General features: G+C 35.5%; 2 long non-coding RNA genes and 1 pseudogene across 3 annotated transcripts; all 3 read right to left on the bottom strand.

The window, feature by feature from the left end:
- Positions 1-5063: 5063 nt before the first annotated feature.
- On the bottom strand, positions 5064-7443 carry LOC147483659 (uncharacterized). Its single transcript, XR_015205038.1, has 2 exons — positions 6496-7443; positions 5064-5591 (listed from the first exon to the last, which is right to left on the bottom strand). It is a non-coding gene; the product is annotated as an uncharacterized LOC147483659 (long non-coding RNA).
- A 355-nt stretch (positions 7444-7798) lies between these two features.
- LOC147483658 (ETO1-like protein 1 pseudogene) lies at positions 7799-12483 on the bottom strand (annotated as a pseudogene). Its single transcript, XR_015205529.1, has 4 exons — positions 12157-12483; positions 10648-10742; positions 8319-9924; positions 7799-8193 (listed from the first exon to the last, which is right to left on the bottom strand). The product of XR_015205529.1 is annotated as an ETO1-like protein 1 pseudogene (transcript).
- An 8965-nt stretch (positions 12484-21448) lies between these two features.
- LOC147483657 (uncharacterized) lies at positions 21449-25014 on the bottom strand. Its single transcript, XR_015206429.1, has 3 exons — positions 24864-25014; positions 22213-22364; positions 21449-21889 (listed from the first exon to the last, which is right to left on the bottom strand). It is a non-coding gene; the product is annotated as an uncharacterized LOC147483657 (long non-coding RNA).
- Between the last annotated feature and the right edge of the window lie 997 nt (positions 25015-26011).

Genomic DNA, 26011 nt, shown 5'->3' with positions numbered 1-26011 from the left:
TCTTTCGGTCTTGTTAGGGTTTTAATGATGTTAGTAAATGGGCTTTAGTTTGTTGGGCTTAAAAACATCCACGGGCCTTTTTCGTGACTTTGAAATTGGTTGCTAGTCGATCAAAATGTTTTAGGCAAAATTTTATGAGACATTATACAATTACAAAAGATACAATTCTACCAATTTGTGCTCTAGTGGGTTGGAAATATAGAGGCATTAGCGCAGATCTTTAAATAAAAAAAACACACCACTAATAACATAATAAAAAAATAAATATTGTTCTTTGCAACATTAGCTTAGTGATTGATGTATGTAGTTCGCAAGTCATAAACGCAGGTCCATTAGGGAGCTTAGATGTTTTCTAAAGTTTTAAGATTTGCAATATACTAAGAATACAAGTTTGCATACCAAGACAGCTTTAGGAACTAGTAGTTCCGAACTATTATAGAGGTGATCAGGTTATTGATTTGGGTATGAAGTAGGAAATAAATTTAATTCTTACATGAATATTCATAATTTGACACTATTGTGTGATTGAGACAAATTTAATGTCAGGTAGAGTATTGTTTTTTATTTATATTCTATGTTGTATTAATTATGAAATGATAGTGTGTAATCGTTATGGGAATTTAAATATTTTATTATTGTTTGTTGATGTGGAGTAAATATTAAGCTTAAGAGTCTAAGAAAATTGTCAATATATGTGATAAGCATTCATAATGGAAACTAGCAAGATGCACGTGCTATGCACGCGATGTCAAACAAAACTTACCGAAGAGTATAAAATTCCAATGTTTTAAATAGTTTTAAGAGGCAACCTAAACCCTAATGTTTTATGTTATATAATTCTCAAGGATTCAAAGTATGTAAACATTTAAAAGCCCTTCAGGATATTAAAGCCGGGATGACGGCCCGCCCTAAAGTTAGCATAGGGGGAGGGCCGGTCACAATGAATGCCATCTTTAAAGGCTTTTAGGGCCGGATTAGGTTTCGGGTTTTAGGCCTACCTATATATTTTCTTCTTTTACAAATGTCATTACTACTCAGATTTCGCTTTAAAAACGGAAATCTTTTTAGACTTGATTTGGATGTGAATAAAAATATAATTTATAAGAAATAAGTGGGAAAATAAATTGAGAATAATAAAACTTTGATTTGATGATCAAATGAATAAAGTCTTGTTTTTTTTAGACTAGTGCTCAATCGCTAGATAAGTTGACAAGTTTTTGTTATATAAGTCAAGTTATTGGAAATACCCTCGAGAGTGTAAGTGATAAATTTACACCACCATCAAAAGTTGGACAATTACAGACGCGTGTATTTATAAGTGAAAATGTGAAACTATAACTGTGCTTGGTCTTGGTGGCTGAATAAATGTCTTAGCCGCCCCTACCCTAAACTCGAGTGGAGGGCTTTATTGGCTTAGGGTCGGTCGGTGGCCAGGCGGGTTAGGGTAATTCCCACCCCTAATTCAAAGTATGTTTGCTCCATGAATGAATGATTACTACCTACAAAACAATTTAATTTGGCACAAAAAAATAGATGAGAAACAACTTTAAATTCAAGAAATATGCAATTATGCACTACACCACCATCTAATATAGCAGTGGAATAAATGTCTTCATTATGGGAAGTTGCTTGGTTGCAATATTCTGAAAATGTGTATAACACATTCAGATTTCTAAGCTCCTAAATAGTATGCATGCCTTCAAGTGTTATATTGCTACACACATAGACAAAATATACAACTTGATTGAAGCAAATATCATATTCTACTCACTCAATCGATTGTGCATCATAAGGTCATGTGCATAAAGTAAATAAATTTATGGGATATCTCAATAGCTTCGACCAAAGTATGTAAGGCTTCATCATCGGTTCCCAAGGAGAGATGAGCTGTAAGACGGGTTGATGTTAGCGGAATTGGCCATGTTATTATGTACTGTGTAACTATTTAACCAAAGCATGAATCATCCTGGCAAACAAAGAAAATGTCAAACTTCGACAACATTAACATTAAGTGCAAATTATTAATATTTCATTGCAATTTTTTGGGTGTTCCCATTGAATTGATATACCCAATTGTCATACTCCAACACCAATGCAAATGGCCAATGACAGACCAAGTACTCAATTACTATGGAACTTAAGGTTCTCTCAATGGGCTTCCCACATTATTCTCGCCAAGGATTGATTAACACGATTTAAGTAACAGTGAGACACTAAACCATTGTACTAAGCATTCAATTAAGCCCAAAAAATAAATAAATAAAGCTTACTCTCTGATAAATTAATCATTATTCTCGCACAAATCCACTCGCTCCGGGTTTGCATTATGATATAACCAATTGCAACGCTGCTGCAGATATAAAAAAAAAACCCATCTCAATAAAACCATATATCCAATATAATAATAATAACACAAAAGTGGGAGAAGAAGTAAATCAGTAATGGTGACTACATGCCTTCCAGTGTTATATTGCAAGTGATATTGCTACTTGCAGGTCATTTTTTTCATGACTAAGGAGTACGCTGTATGCCAACTTATGCAACGCCATAGCACAAACCCTTATAGAGTTATAGGTATTTCATGGCTAGTGTTACTATCCTTTCCCCCTAGCCCATTCTTGTAAAATGCATAGTATGAATGTGTCAGTGCAGCAGAGGCAGCAACTATTCTTTTGTTATATATATTCACCATTAACAACCTATGGTAATTCAATTGAGTCGCTCGTGTCACCGCATATATAGGGGCTGCTAGAACTCTGCATATATATTGGAGATTCAAGAGGGGTTCATGGAGTAGAATCTATCAGTTCACATGGTTATGAAACGCTCAATGCTCCATAACATATTTAGACTCCCATTAAGAAATAGAGGTCAAGTTTTATAGTCTAACCTATGTAGATATCAAACCTATTTAAACTCTCACTTAGATTGTACGCAAGAGCAAGCATAAGATATTAAGTGTATTTCAAAAATAGGTTGTAAAGGTTCTTATGAGAATAGTTTCCATTACAAATAGCAAGCATAGATCAATATGGGATATGATGCTATAAAGTTGAATGTTGTATATAAAATAAAAGGAAAACAATAGTGAAGTTTAGAAAAAGAGTACCTATAATAGCGCAAAATTTGTTACCCCCAAATGGAAGGAAACCTGCAAGGCCGCAATAAAAGTACATTGATTCAAGTAAAGAATCAACATGATCACCAACAAAAGGGTACTGTTTATTGCAAGCTCAAAAGAGAACTCTGTGAAATTTGAAGAAAAATTTAATGAAACGTTCCAACCATATTCCAACAATATTAGAAACTTAATAACATTTGCCGGTAAGTAAATATTGATATTTTTAGTTACTGGTTTATAACACAAACAACAACAATCATATTCCATGGCCAAGAAAAATAATTCCTAATAAAGAAATGAGAAGCGAACTGCCATATTAGATAGAAAACATGAAAAAATATTTCATAATATAATTCAAAAACATAAAGTCTGGAAAAAAAAAACTTAAAGCCACTTTAGTTCCTACTTCTTAATTCAATCCCAAAACCCAATTTCAAAAATTACATGTTGTAAACAATACCCAAAACTAAATTTTAGAAATTAAACGTATAAAGCAAATCCCAAATTCAAAAAGGATCTCATCAAATCCCCAAATCGGCTTCTTTAAAAAGGATACCAACACTAAGTTAACTGAAACATCTAAAATTTAAGTCAAAGGGATTACAATTACTCACTCTTACCTGATTCTTAAGTTGGTGGATTACCTTATTACAATCTACGACCAATCCTGTTTCATATTTCAAATAACTTTTGAGCAGTGAATCAATCCAAGCAAAGATGAATTCATATTATTTATTTTTTTATCAATTCATCAAATAATTAGTGCTCAAATGAAACAATCAACCAATCAAGATCTCAAAAAAATTGAAAATTTGATGAATAAAAGGGAATTCGCATGATTTAGATAATTGAAAGTAACAATCAAACCTGATTTAGAGAAATAGACTAATGGTTTTCTTATGTAGGCCTTTTAATTTTTTTAATGATGAGAGGAGATTTGAGAGAGAGAGAGAGAAAGAAAAAGAGAAGCCAGAACGATGTAAACTTAAAAGAGAAATTGAGATAGGACTAAATATTTGTATTAATTAGCATGCAATGAAGGGACTAAATAATTCTAATCCCTAATCAACATAGCAAAACAACTATAGGAACCATAATAACCACACCAGTCATTGTGAATGCAGTATCAGAACTTGTCTTCATTGCCACCAAACCGATAAGCAACACAACATATTGAGGTACAATACAAAATCCTATGCATTCACTTGGTGTTCAAGTCTTCGGCACCATCCTCGGATTGTAGTCATAATAACTAAATGTAGAAAATCAACCAAAAAAATTCATATAGACTTTGCTCAGGGAGTACAAATTAAATAATGTTATAGCTAAAAAAAAATCTCAATATGAACTCACAGACCACCCAGTCAAAGGATGATATGTTCATAAGCGCATTGAAAACGAAAAATGAGCGCCATTTACGATTATTGGATTACTTTCGTTTCATTTCAATTATTTTCCTTTTGCGTTACATATTATAAACAAAAAATCACTAGATATCACATTATATGCATTTTTCTACAATCCCAAATACAGATTTTATCTTGCTTCCTTTTGTTCCCACAAATGCTCTTAGATAAAATCTTGCTTCCTTTTGTTCCCACAAATGCTCTTAGATAAGACGTAAGAGTATATTGATGCAAGATTATCAGAATTTCGAAGCATTACATACCAAGCTGGCCGGGAAAAGTTAAAGGAGTTTCACCAGCACTATGTTCCGCTTGGTCTGAAGCAAGGGGTTCTGGGTAACTCATGTGTACTACTCTTTAAGATTCTCATATATACATTACCATGAACTTCTTACTCTATTCCAAAAACGGGAAACCATGGTATATAGATCTTCTCTGATTAGTATATTGCGAGAAGATAGCTGGACACAAAACGTAGGATAACGGTCATGAGATAGAATCTTCAAATAAAACCTATACATCATACAAACAACAAAGAGGAAACTATATATTCAAAATTTCCTCTTTCATGATTCAAAACAGATGTAAACTTAAAACAGATGAACCAGTTATAGAATGCACTCAGCCACTCAAGTACACCACCCTGGATTATTAATAAGCTAATATAAGACCCTTCAATCACACCAATGAAATACAAAAAATAGAGAAGGTGGAACGCTAAATAATTAAAAAAAAATAGCCGGCCAATTAATTTGATCTCACAATATTTGAACTACATATCTTCTACCTCTGCAACTTGTGTATGCAAAACTGGACAGTAACCATTTTATATCTCTTGGTATTACTCCATATCAACATCAATCTGATTACTTTATTTGTTTTCTACTTACTTTCAATACCAACTTTCTGTAGAAAGGCTATGGTGTTGGTGTTGTCTGCCTCCATAAAATGTCTTTGGATGCCTACCTTCAAGTCATTCAATAGCTTCCATCCCAAGGAATACTTGTGCATGCCTTGGTTCCTGAATATCCTTGCAGCTGTCTTCTCCCAAATAGTTGCTAAAACTGCAAACACAAATGTTTCAAGTACTTCAATTCAAATGTTCTTAATCTTGCTCGTTCGATGCATACTAAGTAATTGCTCTTTGCATCAGCTACTGAGCAACATAGACATTGTCAAAGTACGGTAAATTTCAATTTCAACCCTTACAAAAAGCTCAAGATACATATAAGGGAAGGATCTTCTTTAGTCACACTATCCATAATCAAACAATCGAGAAATTTTTTTGAGTCATAACTCTTGCTGCCTATATATATATCCTTTACATATGTGCTGGACTTGAGCGATATTACGTTTCAAAATGTGGTGGCAATATCATGACAATGTAATATTTCTTCTAGTTCAAACTAATAGCAGATACCATATTTGATCCAGTATATGTGGCATAAGTTTTGTTGATACAATGACATTCCTTATGCTAGTACTCCCATATGAGTTAACTAACCCCGGTTGGAGGTTTTCAAGAGCATAATTTAGACCCCACTTTATCCTCATGTATGCTACAACCCATAGAAAATACTTACTGCCATAAATAAAAGGCATTTGACATCCAACTAAACATTTAGATGTACCATTGACAACAAAGCTTTATCCTTACTGTTTGGTGTCTCAGGGGAACTATTTTGTCTTTAATAATTCTTGTAGTTCCGAGACGCCAGCAAAATGAAGTGAATGCTATTTTGCTATTCAACTCTTACTGAACCCTTACGTTGAAGAAATTCATTTTCTGAGTACTTTCTACAGCTACCATGAGACAATAGCTTACAAATTAATAATTCATCGCAGGCATGTGACATTAGATTTCATACATTGAAAGATTTGGACTGTGATATTAGATTTCATACATTAAAAGATTTGAAATCAATATAACAAAATAAATTTAGAAACTGATAGTTTTTAAAAACTTACCTCTCTTTACGTTAACTGAATGTTCTTCTTCTAATGGTTCTCAATGACGGCTTCTATCAATTAAGAGCCAAGTAATCTTACCTTCTATCAATTGAGTAGGCGATCTATAGCCCAGAGAAGAAAACTGTAGTTCAAATTTGAGAGCATGTGATTGGCGTGTCACTAATATTCATACTGTATAGTGTATATGATGCACGAGTAGGAGAAAATATGATTTTTTTTCATTTGGTTATCTTTTACTGTTGGCAAAAAAAAGTGGAAGAGACATAGAGTGGAGATTGAGAAGGAGACAGAAAGTGAAAGGGCTCTATGTATTTATCTCTACACTATGTGTGTGTTTGTTAAATTTTAACTCATGGAAAGGAAAGGAAAATTTCCTTTCCATGATAGATATTTAGAAGGAAAATTTCTCAACCGAACTTGTGTATTTGTAATCTCTCTATTTTATGATTTTAGAACCACCTCCCTTAATTATTCTAATCAGCTCCCTCATTTTTAAACAATTTACCGAAAACTCTCTCACTTTATTGAAATTAGAATTAGCTTCATATTATTTAAAATAATTTAGAAAACCTCATTCATGTCACTCAAATTATATTCAACCCCTCCTAATGTTTTTATATTATTTTTTAGATTATAACTAGAATTCAAAAAATCATACTATTATAGAGATGTTAGAGCGACAGGTTTAAAGATTTGAAAAAACACCGATGCGTAGCACGGTTCGCATACTCGTGGTAATTAATGACACCGTAATTAATATTAAGTGGGTATTTATTGTGTGCCTACAATTCAAATTGGCGTGGATTTGGCTTTTTAATTAACCACCTCATGAAATGACCGATTACCCTTACTAAACAGTATTAAACAACACTTTAATTGAAGGACAATATCGGTGTCACACCAATCACATGCTCTATCCTCGACTTAACTTCCCGTGTTTGGAGTGTTTGATCAAGACTGTGATATCTACCCTCTCGTATCTAAAGCAGTAGGCAGTATATGGAGAGGCTTCTTTCAATTTCTTGACTGTTGATATGCACCATTCATCGTTCGTTCAAGCTGCTTCATTTTCTTGAGAATATATATATATATATATATAATTTTGTTTATAATGATAGTATTTTTAAAGCCGATGTACACTTTTATCCCCAACTTCACCCGAGATGATAACTAGAAAATCAGAGAGAGTCAGACGCTTGTGATTTTGTGAAATTGTTAGTTGCTGGAAATTAAGTATGTCCCATGCTCTCTTAACATAAAGCACCTGTATTTTTATTATTATTATTTTTTTTTTTGTAAATCGATTTATCAACGACAGCTATGGTGGGGATTTAGCAACGAAGAAAATGGTTGCAAAAGAAACATCTCACTTGACATTCAAGTTGAGTTGTAAAGAAACTATTCCCTCCCAGTTCCCCAAAGGGTATTATCGAAACTGAGATACCATGTTTGAATTGCAACATTGGACAGTAAAAAAAAATTGCTGACCCAAGTAATTTGACAACAAAACTAACATAAAGAGAAGGACATGGCCAGCATTTTCAAAATGCCAAGTGGACATAAAATAACTCGCTATTGAACAATAATTAAGACCATATTGTCCGCAATTTTAACAATGCAAGTTGTCACTCACAATAGCATCAAGTATTTCCTCCACTGTGCCATGGCAAATTGGGGCAAAAAGAAAGAGAGCACCTGCAAATGAGTCATTGTCAAGATCTGGAAAACCAAACAATAGAAGAAGAGTTGGTTTGGGGAGTCGGAAGAGCGAGGAGATTTGGGGATAAAGCAGGATAGAAATAGATAGAAAGATGAAGTACCTCATTTGAACAAAAACAGCGACAAACATGACCAGAATCCAAAAGCTTCTTGGCATAATGGTTGTATAAATAGTTGTGTCAAGACTGTCGATATGGACCATAATCTCCATCAATACCAGGACCTGCATAGCTAGGGTAAATTTGATGATCTACCACACTCAACAATAAATTATAAAAAATTGATTAAAAAATTGACCTTCATCCCAATCCCAATCAAGGCCAAGCCATGAAAGATGTTGTAGGACAGCATTCTTAGATTCCTTTGTAAATCTCTCCAAATCTGTGTCTTCTATCCGATAATATGTGCCTTTATGATGTTCAAATCAAACATCATAAAAGATGTTGATCAACTGAAGACTGGATTCTACAAGCATCTGGTATATAACTGATAGGGACCCAATATCATCAACTGAAGACCACCGATCATATAGTTGTAACCAACAATCTGCAGCTGTCCAATTGTCAACATGCTCACGTACAAGTGTACATAGTTGGGTAGCAGCCACCCGTCCTTCAAACATCCTATACTCGGGAGACAATGTAAGAATTGCCTGAACATCGCATAAGGTAGCTCGGTAGCCCTCTAGTAGATAGAAATAAAAGCGGAGTTCCAAGCATTCTAATGCAAGCTTGAAACCAAGAACACGGTTTATTTCTGCCAGAGCAGCTTCAACACTTTGCTTCCTCATCAGGCATACAACCCGATACATGTACAGGTAGTTAAGTGTTGGATCCAATTCTGCTGCCTTCTCAAGATTATCACACTTCTTCTCGCCTTCACAGTATAGTGCTCTCTCCTAATACATCCATCCAAGAGGGTTAAAGGAGGAAATCACAGAGCTGAGTTTGTCACAAGACCGTTGTTTCCATCTCTTGATGAAATCCAGTCTAGCCAAGCCAGCAACAGAATAAGCATGGCCTGCTGACACATCAGCCTCAAATAATAATTCAGCTTCGTCATATTCTTTCCTCAGAAGCCGGGTGCTTCTAGCTGACGAAAAGACAATTGCCTCTGCCTGCACTGACTGAAGATTCAACTAACTGTTCCAAGAAGTAAGTTGTAATATTTGAACAGGGATCTCAGGCCATGGCAACCTCACTTAGCAAACAGTATAGCGAGAATGAAGCAGACCCAACCATCATTGCTCTATGTTGTCTATTAGCGTCTCTGAATATCCTAACTACCCGATCATCACTCAAACAATTGGGAAGATCATGAAGGAACACTTGCAAACATGAAGCAGCAAGGACATTGGAGTTTTCTGCAAGAGCATATTCCATAAGGTCCACTGCTTCTTCTCTTGAAGTAACAAAACATGAAAGTTTCCTGTCACAGGCATCTTTGAGCCTTTCACAGCAGAATTTATTGGGAAATATCAATAATTCCAACAAAAGATCAGGACAAATTTCATTTAGACTCCCAGTCTCACTAAAATCCCTGATTTCCCTCATACCCGATGGAGAAATGCCATTTTTGGAAAAATCTCTGTCTTCTTGTAGTGATTCAGTAAAATCCCCATTAAGCATTGCATTAAATGCAGCTGATAGGGCGGCAATCAGTGGCGGAGCCAGGAAAGTAAGTGAGGGTGAGCCAGCCAGACAAAAACTAAGCATAGAAAAAAATAAAAATAAAAATATATATATTATATATATTAATGTATTAGAAAAAAAAATCAAATCTAAACAAATACTTGTTCATAGTTGTCCTCGGCGGCCTTCTTTTCGCCGTTCTTTTCATCTTCCCGGAAGCGTTGTAAGATCAACTCGGTATCAATGCTATCAAAAACTTCTTTTCAATGTATGTTATTAAACAATCATTCAACCATTCATCCGCCATCCGATTATGCAGACGATTCTTTATGATATTCATAGCAGAAAAATGCTCTCTCCACAATGGCGGTAAAATGTAAAATCAACGCCAACTTAATCAACAAATAAACAAGTGGGTACACAATGTCTTTCTTCGTCTCAACCATTTTTTGGCTAGGCCGCTAATTCCATTTATTTCACCAAACTTAGTATCGGAACGCATATCAATGATATAATTCTCAAGCCGATCCGCTAATTCCATCCGATCTATCTCTCAAAAAATCATCGGGATAAAGTCGAAAGCAAAAACGGATCAACTTTTGCTTATCGAAAAGCAACAAACGATTCACTAGGATCAAGACATGCCATACAAAGAAGTAATTCGTGTTTGCTTCATTAAACCGTCATTTAACTCTTGAATTTGCAAATCAATACGTTGATAGAATAATCCAACACTAAAGTAATGTAAATTGGTGTTTCCTTCTCGCTTCTTCGTCGAGACCTCCCTCGAGCCATATACCTCTCTTCCATATTTGGAACAACCACATCATGTTTGGCACATAGTGAAGAAACTTCAACGGTCGAGAGACTATCCCACCCATCATCTCTCATCGCCTGTGAAGCCGCGTGCCTTTGTTATTTTAACAAGAGCCATGGCATTGACAATGTCTTGGTCCTCACGCCGCAAAGCCTTTGACAAATCATTGCTAATTCCTAGTATCGCTTTCATCAAATGCAAATTGAAGATAAATTCAAAAGACGCGTGATTGAATCCAATAATCCGAAGCCTCACCTCTTTGTTCCGAGCTTGAACCATTTTCCGCTACATTATCAAGCACATCAACTATTGAACCATAAGTGGTTATCATGCCAAGAAGTGTATAATAGTGTGAGCCCCATCTAGTGTCACCGTCGATCGTTTAAGACTAGTCTCTTGATTCAACCCTTTGCCACTTGAAATTTATCCGCTTTGTAACGCTGCAACAACTTTAGCCTTCATTGCATCTCAGAACATATCCCGCTACATGATGCTCCAAAAAGATTTACCACATTAGAGAGAATACTAAAAAGGTTAGCGATTGACTCATGGTTCTTTGCAACCGCTACAAGGGCTAATCAAGTTCGATGGGCAAAACAATGAATATAAAATGCAGATTCATTCTCCTTCATTACAAGTGCTTTTAGGCCATTCAAATCACCTTGCATATTGCTAGCCCCATCATACCCTTGTCCACGCTAGCCTAGATATGCTCAACCCATGCTTGGAGAACAACTCATCGATTGCCTTTTTAAGTGTTATCGCACTAGTTTCCTTAACATGCACAACTCCAAAAAATCTCTCAATCACGCAACCTTTCTTGTCGACATAACGCGAAAACAACCGCCATTTGCTCTTTAATTGATATATCACGCGGCTTCATCAACTAAAATAGCAAACAATGAATTCCCATAATCTTTTAGAATAGCATTTGTAGTTTCCAATGAAATTTAATTCACAATATCTCTTTGGATATCGAGAGGTCAATTTTCGATTTTTAGAAGCATTATCAAGAACTTTCTTAATGACTTCGTTATGATCTTTTCGTAAATCGTGATAAGTTCAAGAAAATTACCTTTATTGATCGACTCATCTGATTCATCATGACCACGGAAAGCTAAACCTTGTCTCAAAAGAAACCTAATGCAATCCGTTATTGCGGTTAGGTGTATTCGATAATCCCTTCAACTTGGTCGATTATGCGTGAAGAAATGTCTCAATATGTCGCTTTGATTTAACAAAGCTTGTGCTGCCCCCTGTAATAATATTATGAGCACTATTTGGTCCTCCAACGTGCTCTTTTAATTTGGTTTTTTCTTTCCCAATTAGTAAAACCCCTATGAGAAAAAAAAAACATCTCCACTTCCTTGTGCCCCCTTATTAGGTTTAAAGAGATAACAATATAGACAAAACGCGGCATCCTCGTGAATACTATATTCTAACCAACTAAACTCATCATACCACTCTTCCCGAAGCGCCGAATTCTCTTACCTCTTGTTCTTGGAGGAAAAGCATGATTAGCCGGCAAGGACCCCTAAGCAAATATGTTCTTCTCACCGAGTCTTGATCATTAGGATGATAATCTGAAATCTTTTTCCTCAGTGCAGGGTCTCCCTGAAGACTAGACAAGTCAAGTTCTTCACGATTTTCACGTTGAACCCGCTTTGACGTGGGTTGTTCAACATCACCATCCTCAATTTCTTGGTGACTTCGCTTTGAGGAGGATCCTACTTCAACACTGACAACATTATTTGTGTTATTAGGTGGTTGGGTAGGTTGAGCGGGCAACGACTTTCCTTTGATCAAATACTTTAACATATCTGTTTAAATAATTAAAATAAACCATTAATCAACTGAATTGAAATTGCACTAATTAAAATAAATCACCAATATTATTATGATATTCACAAAATAAAATTAAATAAAAATATGTGGTTTAATGAATTCACAAAAAGAATACAAAAAAACTAAAAAATATGATTTAGGAATCAACTTAACATGAAAAGATAAAAAATAAGACAAGAAATTTAATAATATTAGGCTTACCTAGCAAACTTTAGAAATTAATCAAATTATGAATAGCTAGTCAAAATAACAGAGAGAAAAGTGGAATTGTGGAAAAGTGGGTAAGTGGGGGCGTGGATTTTGTAATTTTGTATAACTTTTTGATTAGGCAAAGAGTCAAACTTGAGTAAGGTATTGGGTTTTTCTTTTTGTTTGGTTTCGGTGGGTGTGCTGTGCTTTTATTTTGTTTTTTTGTCGGTTTTTAGTTCAAGTTCAATACTTGTTGAGTCATAGTCTAATTCTAATTCAAGTATGAATACTATTGAGTCACGAAGTCGGTAATAGTCTAAACTCTAAAGTGCGAAGTCTAAATACTTGTTTGAACATCACTGATCGGCCGAAGTCGTTAACTTTATGTACTTTTGTACTTTTGTTAGCTGTGTTTTCAGTTTATATAAATAGTACAACTACTTTTTTTTTTTGTCGAAAAATTGAGGGTGAGCCAGGTATGCACTGGCCCCAGCTCCGCTTTTAATCGGCGGCAATCTTCTGGCCGGTCGTGCTATTCTCTCATCTTTAATTTGAAATAAGACAGTTCTAGACACCCGCTTCTCATTTATCCCATATATTTTAGGGAATTGAAATCCATACCGATTGGGAAGCTGTGAGGCAATGTCTATTGGCCCAAACTCCCCGAAAGCACATTTACCACAAGAAGCAAGCAACTCAGATATTAGCTCCTCGCCTAGCTTCTCGTGACTTTTAACCGCCCCAAAAACAATTTTTCATGAATTGTGCTTGCTTTCTGCCAAGCTAGAAGGAGACTCCTCCGAATAGCAGGTTTGACTTCTTCAAGCCCTCTAAAGATTTGGAACTGAAGCAAGTAAAGGTTCGACCTCTCGTGAGGAGGGCAAGACTCAAGTTCTTCATGAATTTGAGCTAGAACTTCTACATAATCGACATGCTTATAAAATGGGAGAACAGTGTGGTTCGGGGCCTTGATGAGAGATTCTCTAAGAACATACAAATGAACTCAATATCATGAAGGAAACTAAGCTAGATAATAAAATAAAATAAGTACTTACATCGAAGAAGGGGAAAATGGAGGGGATTTAGTAAGCTTTCCTCTCTCAACTTGAAGCCATGACTGTGGATTGAGTGCATGGATTTGGGTTTCTTTACAAGCTTCTGGCAGAAAAATATTTCTCATGGGGTGATCACAAATCAAACATCCAAGAAAAAAGCAAAAATACGTGGTGAGTCTAAGTGATCACAGAGGAGATTGCCCTATGAAGTAGGAACTGACTAAAATGTTTAAAATGAGTAAATTGATCACAGTCAATTGTGCCACTGAATCAAGAAACAGAATCAACTATGAAAGCGATAGACAAAAGCTCCTTTAACACGGTACAGTCATGCTGAAAAGACCTGAAATTAAAACTCATGAAATTAAAAGCAATTACACCGGCTCCTTGAACACAGGTTCCTTGGGTGAAATGAAAACCCGAAATTAAAAAATGAAAATCTAATCTTTTCTTTTTGATAATCAAAACTCATACAACAAAGCAATCGGCTTACTAGAGACATCGATTCCATATTTAATGTCATTGGTTTTTATAAAGAGAGAGATGAACACAGAATTATAGAATCAGAAATTTACTTTTGATAAGATCAAAAGGTAGATAGGAGATAAAGAGAGTGGTCTTCCTCCATGACACTTTCTTCTCCGAGCTATTCTGTAATGGTTTTACACTCAACTTTTTGGTTACTGTTTTTTTCCTTACGGAGAGAAACCCAAAATTAAAAGAATGAGTGTGTGTTTGTTAGGATGGAAACACTATGGAAAGGAAAGGAAAATAAGAGTGGTCCACCTTTTCCATAGTTTATAAGGTGTTTGTTTACCCATGGAAAGGAAATGGGCTTTTCCATATGGAAACAAAATTATTGAAATGGAAAAAGTTTTGTGTCCTTAGCTAACCCCTGAAATTTTTGTGGAAAGGAAAGGAAAGGAAAGGAAATAAATAGATAGGGACTTACTACTAATACACCCATGACCCAACAATACAATTATTCCTTTCCATAGCTTTTGCAAATAAACACGATTATTCCTTTCCCCAGTTTTTACATTCCTTTCCCCAGTTTACCAAACACATACCACTTAAAATTATTTCCTTTCCATTCCATTCCATAGTGGACCACCCATTTTATTTCCTTTCCTTTCCATGAGTTAAAATTTAACAAACACACCCTGAGAGTAGTAGTTTCATTTGTAATGAGAAAAAAAATATGAGAAGCAGAAGAGATGAGAGACGAAGGGAAAAGAAACTCTTGGTATTCTCTTGTTTGACTTTTCATTTCTTAACGCTGTATTAAACTAGATAACCGATGATGAATGGGGGCGGACCGAGGGTGGAGAAGATCGAGAGAGGGAGAGATGGGTTTGTGGGTAGAGAGAGAGAGAGTTATGGTTTGATAGAGGGAAGGAAAGAGGGAGAGGGAAAGAGAGATGGTGAGGACAGACAGACAGAAACCAACCAACTTTGTTTTTGTCCGCATAACCCCCCCTTCTGCCAAGATTGTTCGCTCCGCTCACCTGATAACCCAATTATTGCTAATTAAATGCCATTTATAGTAATGCTTTATAGTAATGCGTACAATTCAAAATGGCGTGGAATTGGTTTTTTAATATATCGCGACATGAAAAGACGTACTGATTGCTCCTATTCAAAGGTCTTAAGCAATATTTTAATTTAAGAACAATATCGGTACTGAAAATTTATAAAAGCATAAAAAGACAAAATAGTTCTCATTAATATTTATTTTTTTTCGATAAATAGTTCTCATTAATAAATATCTAGGCATTTGATTTAATTATTCATCCAGAGATATTATGCGTAAGAAAAATACCCAAATGAATTTAAGAGGCCACGATAATTATAGGATATGCTACTAGTAGAGATTTGTCGAAAAATGAAACTGTTAAAATATAAGCTCATAAGTTATTGTACAATAATTAAAATTAGTTTTGGTCCACTTAAGCCGAAACAAACTCATGTTTTGAACAAGTTTTGTGAAACAATATTTTTGCTAATTCGGCTCCAATTTGTCAAAAATGTCATATTCATGATAGTGTGTCGGATTTTCAGGTTTTCATATATATTTTCATTTTTGTATATTGGGCAAGTGGCCGGGTAGGCCTAATTAATAATTTTTGTAATGATAGGCCTAATTAACTCTTTCCAATGGGAGTGTTATACCGTAGGTAATAGAGTATTAGTTGATAGAGAGGGTGGGGAATTCCCCCTCTCGCTATCAGCTAATAAAAAGCCTGGGCGACACTCGAATAGACGTCTGAGTAAAAAAACATTCGGACATCACTTGGAGTGTCGTCCCTATCTATTTCTAAAGTCACAATTTGAAAATTTTAAACTCGGACGTCACTTCAAGTGACGTCCCACTTTAATTTAAATAGGGACGTGACATCCGAGTTTAAAATTGAACTTTTTTACACTTCTCCATTGGGAACAATAGAGAGTGGATATTTATGGACTCTACAATAATTTATAATTGGAGTTATAAAATCCTAATGGCACCTAGGTGGCGCCTATGTGGAGGTGTATTTTTATCCCCCCCCCCCCCCCCACCCCAACCCCCATTGGAGATGCCCTTATGGATAGAAGTTAGCTCCACTGATTTTTAGGGTGCATTCGTGAAATACTTGAGATCGAGCAATGGCATGTTTCCTATTATTTTACCTTTCTTTCTCTTCTGATTTTTTTTTAATGACATACTTGAACTGAGTAATAAACCTCACATATACAGAGTGAGTGCTGAGCTGCTGACTCACAAGTAGATATTTACTTTGATACTTTTTGGAGAAGACTCCACATTGAGTCTTAGAGTGAGTATTCCAAATCTAAGAAATAGGCATTTTAGAGTGGTTAGTATAGACACTGTTATTGTATTTCTAATAGTTTAATTTAGCTCAACTATGGACCCGATGTAAAGTGTTGTAGATAAAATTTATGCATCTGAAGTGGTTGTTCATTTTTGCACCTTAGTTCCGAGGTGCTCTAATTTGACTCCTCCAAGATACATAGCTCTTCCATAATTGTGATAAGAAACTTTGCAAGAATAGACAGATTACTTCCACTAAAATTTTATTCTAATTGATATATATACTAAAGTATACCATCAATTTTCAGCCTGGAATTTGTTCACAACAAGCATTATGCACATCACATTGCATGCCAAAGTTTTGTTTGATAGTTGGAAAGCTAGCTTTACGAGCTTGAATAGCATTGGTGTCTATTTCTATAGGTGCATATGAGCATGGTCGTTAGTCAAAGGTTGAATTCAAATCACTTGAGAGATAACTTTGAGAAGGGGTCTTACACTCTTAGGGACGTTGTTTATGTTTATAACTTTGAAAGGTATAGTGTGGACGTTTTCTAATGAAACATGAAGCCAATACTTAGTGTTTTAGTGCTTGATAGTTTACTCTATTTGTCGTTTTTTGTTCTTTTCGAATGGTCCTATATCTGGAATTTTTTGTTGCACTTGAATAAATTATCGCCTTTGTAGTTTGTACCATTAAGTGTAGTATTAGGCTATCATTCATACATGTGTTTGGGGTGTCGCTTATTTCACATTTGATGCCAAGAGTAGTGCAATTTAAGTGTCACATGGAACTGTTTTTATTAACGCATCCCTCACCCTGAAAAGCATAATACTAATAAATGCCAATAATTACATTGAACAATGTTTTTCATATTTTCTTAGGAAAAATTGTCTGATATATTCTGGCACATTTTTTAAGCTCGTGCTTTTTACACATGATCAAAGTTGTAGTATGGTACTCTATAAAACGAATCGAGGGTAGTACATAGTGGAGCTAAGCAGAAACTAGCGGATTTCATATTTAAGAGGTAACCAATATGTAAACATGTATTTCTATTGTGGTTTAGTGCAACCAGTTTTGTTGTAGTATCAATTTGTTGGCGTGGTTAGTTGTAGGAGCTCACTTAAAATTACTAGCAAGATGCACGTGCTATGCACGCGATGCCAAAAAAAACTTACCGAAGAGTGTAAACATAATTTGGGTGAGCACACTTACAATTGACATTATGCCTGAACAGACACACTGTCAACCATTTAAAATTTGAATTGAATGGAACTCCATTCCTATTTGATTTACAGACATATGTAAGCAATAAACTTTTAAGTATAGTTCCAAATCACATGTACTTTAAGCTTCTCATTCTAGCAAGTGCACGTTGCAAGCGACATAAAGATAAAAAAGTTAGTGCATCAAAACATCTATGTAACTTTATTCATCGAGATCAAGAGTATCAAACCTTAGGTAAATAGGTAATATGTAACCGTGTGTATTGAATTGGAAGAATGGGACATACCCTCCATAGCTGAGTCATTTGGTTTGTTAATCAATCATCCAAAATGGAATTAGAATGGCATGTACAAAGACAACGGCATACTCAGTCTACCTAGGATATTACATTAATATAATAATTAAAGTACACCGATAACAAAAAGAAGTAGGTCGCTCTGACTTGTCCTCCACTATAATAGCTGATATGTTGTAACCATCTACTCACAAGCAGCTACTCGCAGGTAGAGTGAGACGGGTGGGGAATCTATAGAAGTACGTTCTTCTTATGAGTGTTCATGCATTGGGTTGGCTTGAAACTGGGTCCCATATACGACCATAAACTTAGCAATTGTCAAAGGGAATGATTCTCATATAGTAAATGCATTATGAAATGGAATGCATCATACTCACATATATGCAAGAAATCATCAAGAATTCAACCCGTTGAATCCATTGATACTCCAATATTAACCGAGTATCTTTGGGATGAACTTAATTCAGTTAGAAAATATTTCTTTACTTATTTAAAGAAATAAAATTTCAGATTGTTATAGTTATCTAGAATTATAATTGGATGGTCTTTTTATAATCCATTGAATTAGATATTTCCTATTCTAACATGGATATTTTAGGCGTTGGATTTATCGCCAACTTTCTCCAATAAGCACCACCAAATATAGTAATATACCATAATTGTTTTTTTTTATTGTACATTATTCATGAAGATTATAGATGAAGATCAGTTAAGGGAGGTGAAAAACGATATATACAAAAGAGTTAATTAAACAATATATATATATATATATATATATATATATATATATATATATATATATATATAAAAACATTGTAAAAAAGAACACATAAATTTACTCCAAAAATTTATAAGTTTATTTGAGAAATATTCTTGACATAATCATATTGCTATACAAACATCATTTCTGACCTCTTCCCAAGACATATTTTACCAGCCTACCAACTTGGTTTATAATTGATTTAATCTTTATTCTCATTCCAAACGAACTAAAGAAGAAAAATATCAGAAAAATGGAACTGCCAAAGTAGTTCCAAAATGACCCCTATAATTGCATAAAGGATGGACTCTCACAGGGTTAAACCCTTTACTTGTTTTTAAAAAAAAAAAAAAACCCCCTTTGCTTGTCATTAAGTCTCTTAGCTTGGATCCACTTTTTTTCATGATATTGCAAACCTTTATTTCAGTAGGAAGGTTAATAACAACCCTTGCCCTGAGGATAAACAAATTTTGGGCTAAACTTGGGGCTTAATAAAAACACCTTTACAAAATTCGCACCTAATTAGTGGAAGTCGTCATTCATTGATCTTGGTTCGAATAAACTCAATGGTCCCCTTCCTGATAGTCTCTCCTCTTGTCTAGCACTGAGAGCTATTAATTTTGCAGTCCCTCTCTTACCTCTTGCTTTCTAACACCAGCATTCACAATATTTTAGCTGCTCTTGCTGGTTTGCAGCAATGCGAGAACCTAAAAACCCTTGTGCTCACCCAGAACTTCCAATCTGAAGTGATGCCAGCGGTTGAAGATCTAAAGTTTGAGAACCTTACAGCTCTTGTAATTGCATATTGTGGCCTAACCAGATCTATTCCACAATGTGTGGCTGAGAAATTCCACCAAATTGCAGTTGTTGGATATATCGTTGAATCACTTGAGTGGAACCATTCCAAATTGGTTAGGCGGGATGCAATCCCTATTTTACTTAGATTTGTCGAACAATTCTCTTTCTGGAGAAATCCCAAGTAGCTTGACCAAATTGGAAACCCAGATTCTTGAAAGTCCTTAATGACTTCCATAAAATCATGTCTCAAGAAGTCCCAGCATTTTCTATACACAATCATGGGAAAGCGTCAATCCCTGGGGCCTTTTCTCCATCGAGATCCTTGATAGCAGCCATAACTTCATCTTCTTCAACCATGCATGTCTTCCAACTTCACTTTATGTTCACTAATAACATTTCAAATTCCATCCCATACATAATTGGTTTGGTGAGTCCATCGTATGAGTACAAAGAGGAGGAGTATTCTAATGTGTGGTCTCTAATTCTTCCTTTATTTCCGTCATTCCGCCATCTATGATCATCTTATTCCTCTAAATTTGAATCCATTTAGGATGCAAGCCATCCAATGGAAATACTTTTTTGTGTTTTTGTCCCCTTCTCTCTCTGTATACCCCTAGATTTTTGCCTCCATTTGATCTCCTCCAACCCGCCGGATTTACGGTTCACTCGTTCCTTTAGTTCGTCTTCCAGCAATTCTGTAGTTTCCTCTTTTTTTATCCAGATTATCGATCGCATTCACCTTTTTTTCGATTTGCTTGTCCACCCTACTCAAAATATTGCTTACCTTCTCTTCTATCTTTCTGCCGTATATCCTCTAGAATACTATAAGAATCTATTGTCGAATAACCAATTGCTCACTTGGTCCAACGAATTTTTCCAATCTTGATCAGTGACACTAAACTCGACTATTGAATGTAGATTGTAAGTTGTAGCTATTTAAACTTGATATTTTCTTCACAGTTTCTTTCTTTTCACTGTTCCTTCTTCAAATTCTAACTTGACATCTTTGGATTTAAGAAATGTCAAGTCTGGGTTAGATTCTGCTTCCCACATAGATGGATCGGATCACTACACACTCCAATTCGGGATAAAGCATGCAACAAAACTTATACACCAAATACCAATAATACTCTTGGCAAACATTACCATTACCTTCTTAAATTAGTAAGATCCTATCATTGAAAATTTACAGTAATAAGCCCTTGTAATTTTATGGAAAATACACATACCTTCGCCTGGTCCCTCTTTGATCCAAACCTACCCGTAAGCACAACTCTCTTTTTGTGATCCTTCTCTGCAGGAGAAAGGTCTTCTTCCTTTGACTCCTTGGGAAATGTCTTTTCATCTAATGTTAAACCTTTAACTCTTGGTTCCAATCCCAGGATATGCAATCATAAACATCCTGTTACTAAGATCACAAGATAGTTGAGAGTCGCAATTCCAGTAGCTGAACTCCAAAGCCTAAAATGGCAATGCAATTTAAAACCTACCATAGCATGTAATTTTGATACCTTTAACTATAAAATTAGTAAAAATATCCGTTCGCATATATACGCGATCAATTTCATTAAAGCACCACAGGATGAATGTGAAGTGTGAACCACGACTTTTTATTATTATTACTTCAGTCTAGAAACAATACCTATGCAATTCACATTCTAGTGAACTTAGATTTATTTTTTCTTTCCATATAACTTGTACATATATGATCAGTCATCCGCGACAAACTCAAGATTCATTTATACAGTGTGCGACTTGTAGTAACATGTTTAACTTAAAACGCATTAGCACTCCTATACAAAATATGTGTTTCTTATATTCAGTATGAAATAAAATTATTACATACTACTTCTAATTACACAATAAAGTACAAATTTCTAAAAAATGCATAAGAAATAAAAGTACACCTTGTTAGAAGCAATAGGAACAATTTTAAGAGTGTATGAGTATCTCTATCAATAACACCAAGAGCATAAGTACAAATGAAAGTACCACTGATCCGTCGTCCGAACAACTTTGTACAAATAAACCTTGAAACTAATCAGATTCATACATCTTCCATCGTTAATTTAATCTATAAAAGCACAAATTTCAAACATGGCGTAGCATGGAAAATTAAAACCAACAAGCCAAAAATGTAAAGAAGTCCTGATAAGCCTGAAATCGTTCATAAAGCGTGAGGTAGCCAACCTTCACCAACCAAAGTGACTCACCTACTCAAGACACAGATTTCTCAAACCTGATCAATGGCCAAAGGACATCTTCCAGCAAGCAACAGAAAGTGAAACACATCCTCCAAGTTGAAGATTCCATTAAAAGAAAAACAAATAGGAAACACCAAAAAAAAAAAAAAAAAAACATAGTTTAATTTCAAATTTAACCCAATTGAGAATTGAATCCCGAAAACTTATGTAATTTTGTCATTAATTTTTTATTCAAGTACACTACACTCGAAGAACATAGATCCAAATATAGTGTAATTCGTTTCAAAATTCATACAAACTTTAACAACCTTGCAATCGTCCAATCTCTTTAAGAAAATCCAAGGGAACAAAAGCTAACCTTTTTTCGTGCTGCGGCTATCTCGGCATTGTCACAGGGCACCTCTGCTGATTCCGCAATGATTGCCAAACTTGCACAGCGAGTTTTTCATATAAGCAAGTGTTACAGGACCAAGGAGGAAGCACTTTCTGATCCAACTTTTCACCCTGGAACTGTGGCAACTGAAGACAATAAATATCGTATGCACAGGAGAAAGCACTGTAAGCATGCTATCACAGGTTAATTTTTCCTATTTGCTTATGTGATTTGTTACATTATGAATATGCATAATTAAGTATTCATCATAAACCTTGATGTGTAATAAGGGCTGAGAATTGCTACCAGCAATCTCAAGTAACTTGAGAAACAAAAGGTTCTTATGAAAAGGCCTTCTGCAGGGAGCTATGAAAAGGATCAAGCGATCCATTCTCTGAAACAGCTGACTCTATAGAACAACTGAATGCCTCCATTAAAACCCCATACCCCACCCTCTCTAGCTCAAGATGCATTGCACATGCTCTCTTCTAAGCTGAGAATGTTTGACTTGAGGAGGATTCTTTTTTGTGTGTACATTTCATAAGTTGGTTTTATATAGTTTAATGTATTACGCCCTTTTATGGGTGCACTTAATGTACTCTTCATAAGTATAATGAATCTACAACCCTAACGTGCAATGGTGGTAGATTATTTTCCACTTTTTATCCCTTCTCCTTCTCTCCTGTTAGAAACCCTAAACCTAAAACTTGGATTCAATGCATATCAGGTCAACCATAAGATTTTGCTGAATGAGATGTTCCAATTGACCTAGTCCACACCTGAGACTTCGCTTGTAAATGTAATCCCATACAATGTATTTTACTATCCAGATAATATAAGGATGGTAGAATTTTACAAAATGCAAAGATGTAGCTACACTCTAATAATTAATATCATCAAAGGAACGAATTAAGCAATCATACACGGCAACAAAGAACATCCTTGGCCTCGTAAGAGAACATACGATATTGCTTTGGGAACTCCTAAAAATGGTCCACCAATGTTCATCACCGCCTTTATATGTTTTGCACACGGTCGATCCACCACCACCGCCCATTGGAGTCGGTGCCTCGACCCACCTCATAAAATGCAAGAAGTATAAGACTCCCATCGAATGTGGAAGGACAACCACTTTATTCCGTTGTTTGTTGCCACCATGAGTTCTATATTACTTTTAATTCTGCTTAGAGTCCGGTCCCGACTGTGTCAATTGGGTTTTGGCAATAACGTATGAGCTGATATAATAATATTTATTTACAAAGCGTGATAGTTACATGTTACAACACGAAATCTTCCATGCATGTTTACATACTTTTAACAACTAATTATTTATATTTCAGTATTTCACATACCACAAATGACGTTGAATCCTCAATATGATTACCTCAGTGTGCTGAAATGATATTCTCCAGTCATAGGCAACCATGTACATGGTTTTCTCCTCATATCCAATGCGCGCCAAATTAGCAATCAGAACAGCCCACACAAAGTAGTCAGGTGCAAAATAATCAGCTGCCACAAGTCCAGTGACAGGCCTAACTCTTATACCAGGAGGATCAAGTCCAGATTCGTTATCGAGGGACATGTATTCAACCCAACATCATTCTTTGGTACAGATGATGTTGCCCGTCTATGTGAGAATCTAGCGCCTGGCGTCCTAGGCAACGTCTCCTAGCCTAGCAAAGCATCAACTGGAGATCCTCCAGAGATGTATATTCCAGGCTTTGTTATTCATATTGTAGCACAAAAGGCGAGCTTTCTTCCTTAATGGAAAAGCTGGAGTACTAATGAAAGGGAGCATAATTATAGATCCTATATAGCAAACAGAGAGAACTTCAAGAATATCATTGTTTCGCCATGTATGTTCCTTGATCATCTCCCTTGGAGCTAATGATGAAATAGTATTATATTCCTATAGTTTCAGTTTCATCATTTCATCCGCCTATGTAAAATGCCAACTGGTGAGGAACTTGGAGAGAACTAATCTCAACTACTAACATAATTTTTATTTGCACGTTGATATTTGCATATGCCACTATGCCATGCCATGCCATGCAGAAAGCACTGGAAACCAGAAGAGCTCAAGTTGAAGCCAGTGAGCCTGATAAAGTCTGAATTATCTTTACTTCTTCAGTGAAGCCAATTGCTATTGCTGTTTGCAGACAGTTTCTATTACTCCTCTCCCTTGTATGGTCAGTCACCTATGTCATGTAAATGTTACGACCTACTGAGGCCATGAATATGGGGCCTCTAAGAGAGGGGTATAGAGAGACGGAGTTGGGGAGCAAAATTTGTGCGATCATTTTTCAGTGGCTAATGCTGCTACTTCATTCAATATCATTTAAAACAGCATAATCAATATTCACTCTTGTAACTATTTTCAAACAGAACTGATCGCTCGCGGAACCAATGAATCACACAAAGTTCTAATCATACTAATAGACATTTGCAAATTTGAAATAGCAAATTGAACTGATCTATACAGAGATAATTTCAAACATTTCCACAATGAAAACAACAAAACTCAAAACCCCATTCTAAATAAACCAAAAATAAACAACATTTACCTCAAGAGCAAGAAAATAATAAACTCAAAGATTAACAAAAAAAAAAAACTCATATGAGAAATTACATACCTCTTTCTAAACTCTCTTTCTCCAATAATCATGTCTGAAGAAAACGATATCTTCAATAGCAAGTGCACACCGCTTTTAACGAAGTCAGGCAAAGAGGGTCATATGTTTGTGTAATACGGAACCACTTCAAATTCAGTGCTTCTCAATAACAATTCTCTCTTGTAAAAGAACCTCTAGGTTCAAGTAATCGCACAAAACAAAATTTGATACGGGAGCCAGACCCTCTGACGAAGGAAAGAGGTGTGTATAATTAGCAATAGCAATAAGGTTTACATGTCAGTATTAAGGAAAAAAATGGGCTGAAAAAAATGCATGAACATGAATTGTACCTTCAAATTCAAAAGGTTATATCAGCAGATCAACTTTGTAGCACTATAGATGATATGCGAGCGGCAAACTTCTGGACCATGTGGATGTTTTAGTTTGTCAAGGGAAAACCAAGTTCACACCTTACAAAAAATGACAAAAAAACAACAAAAACAACAAAAACAAAAACAAATACTGTATATAACTATATGCTACATGTGAAGCTTTAAATGTTCGAAGTGGGACAATACTGTATATCTCAACATCCCATTCCAAGTTAAGTGCACCAGTTTCATGATCCACTAAGAGGATAGCCAATCGTAGCCACAACTTACAATTTATAAATGTCAGAAGAAAATAGCAGCTAACCTTTAATCTTCTTCTTACAGTGAGAACCCCGTGATGTGGATTCTTTGAGTTTGGGAGTCGGCTGCCCAAACTGTTCCTCGGGCAACCGTTTGAAGTCTTTCATATGCTTGTCGGCTATATTTAGTGATTTCGCTTGTTCACCAAGAGAGCTGCTTGTAACCTCCACACCGAGATGGAAATTCTTATTAAAACAATATTATCGGCTATAGTACCATGAAACTCTAAAAATCTCATCGAGATGATCATTCGTTACATGGAACACGATTAACAATAAAAAACAATCGCCGATCATATGAATGAGAGCCCAACATTTATCCCAAACAATTCAGTAAATGGTAGAAAAGAATGACATGCACCTCTGCAAATGTGAGATCCTTTTTGGCATCTTCTTTCACAATCTCGGTGGATAACCACGAGAAAGTATTATACTGTGTTAACATCGGTCGACAAAACCAGAAACGTAAATAGCCATG

Source organism: Coptis chinensis, chromosome 8 (assembly GCF_015680905.1).
Source record: "Coptis chinensis isolate HL-2020 chromosome 8, ASM1568090v1, whole genome shotgun sequence".
Lineage (NCBI taxonomy): Eukaryota > Viridiplantae > Streptophyta > Magnoliopsida > Ranunculales > Ranunculaceae > Coptis > Coptis chinensis.
The sequence above is the reverse complement of the archived record's forward strand: the minus strand, read 5'-3'. Positions and strand labels throughout refer to the sequence as shown.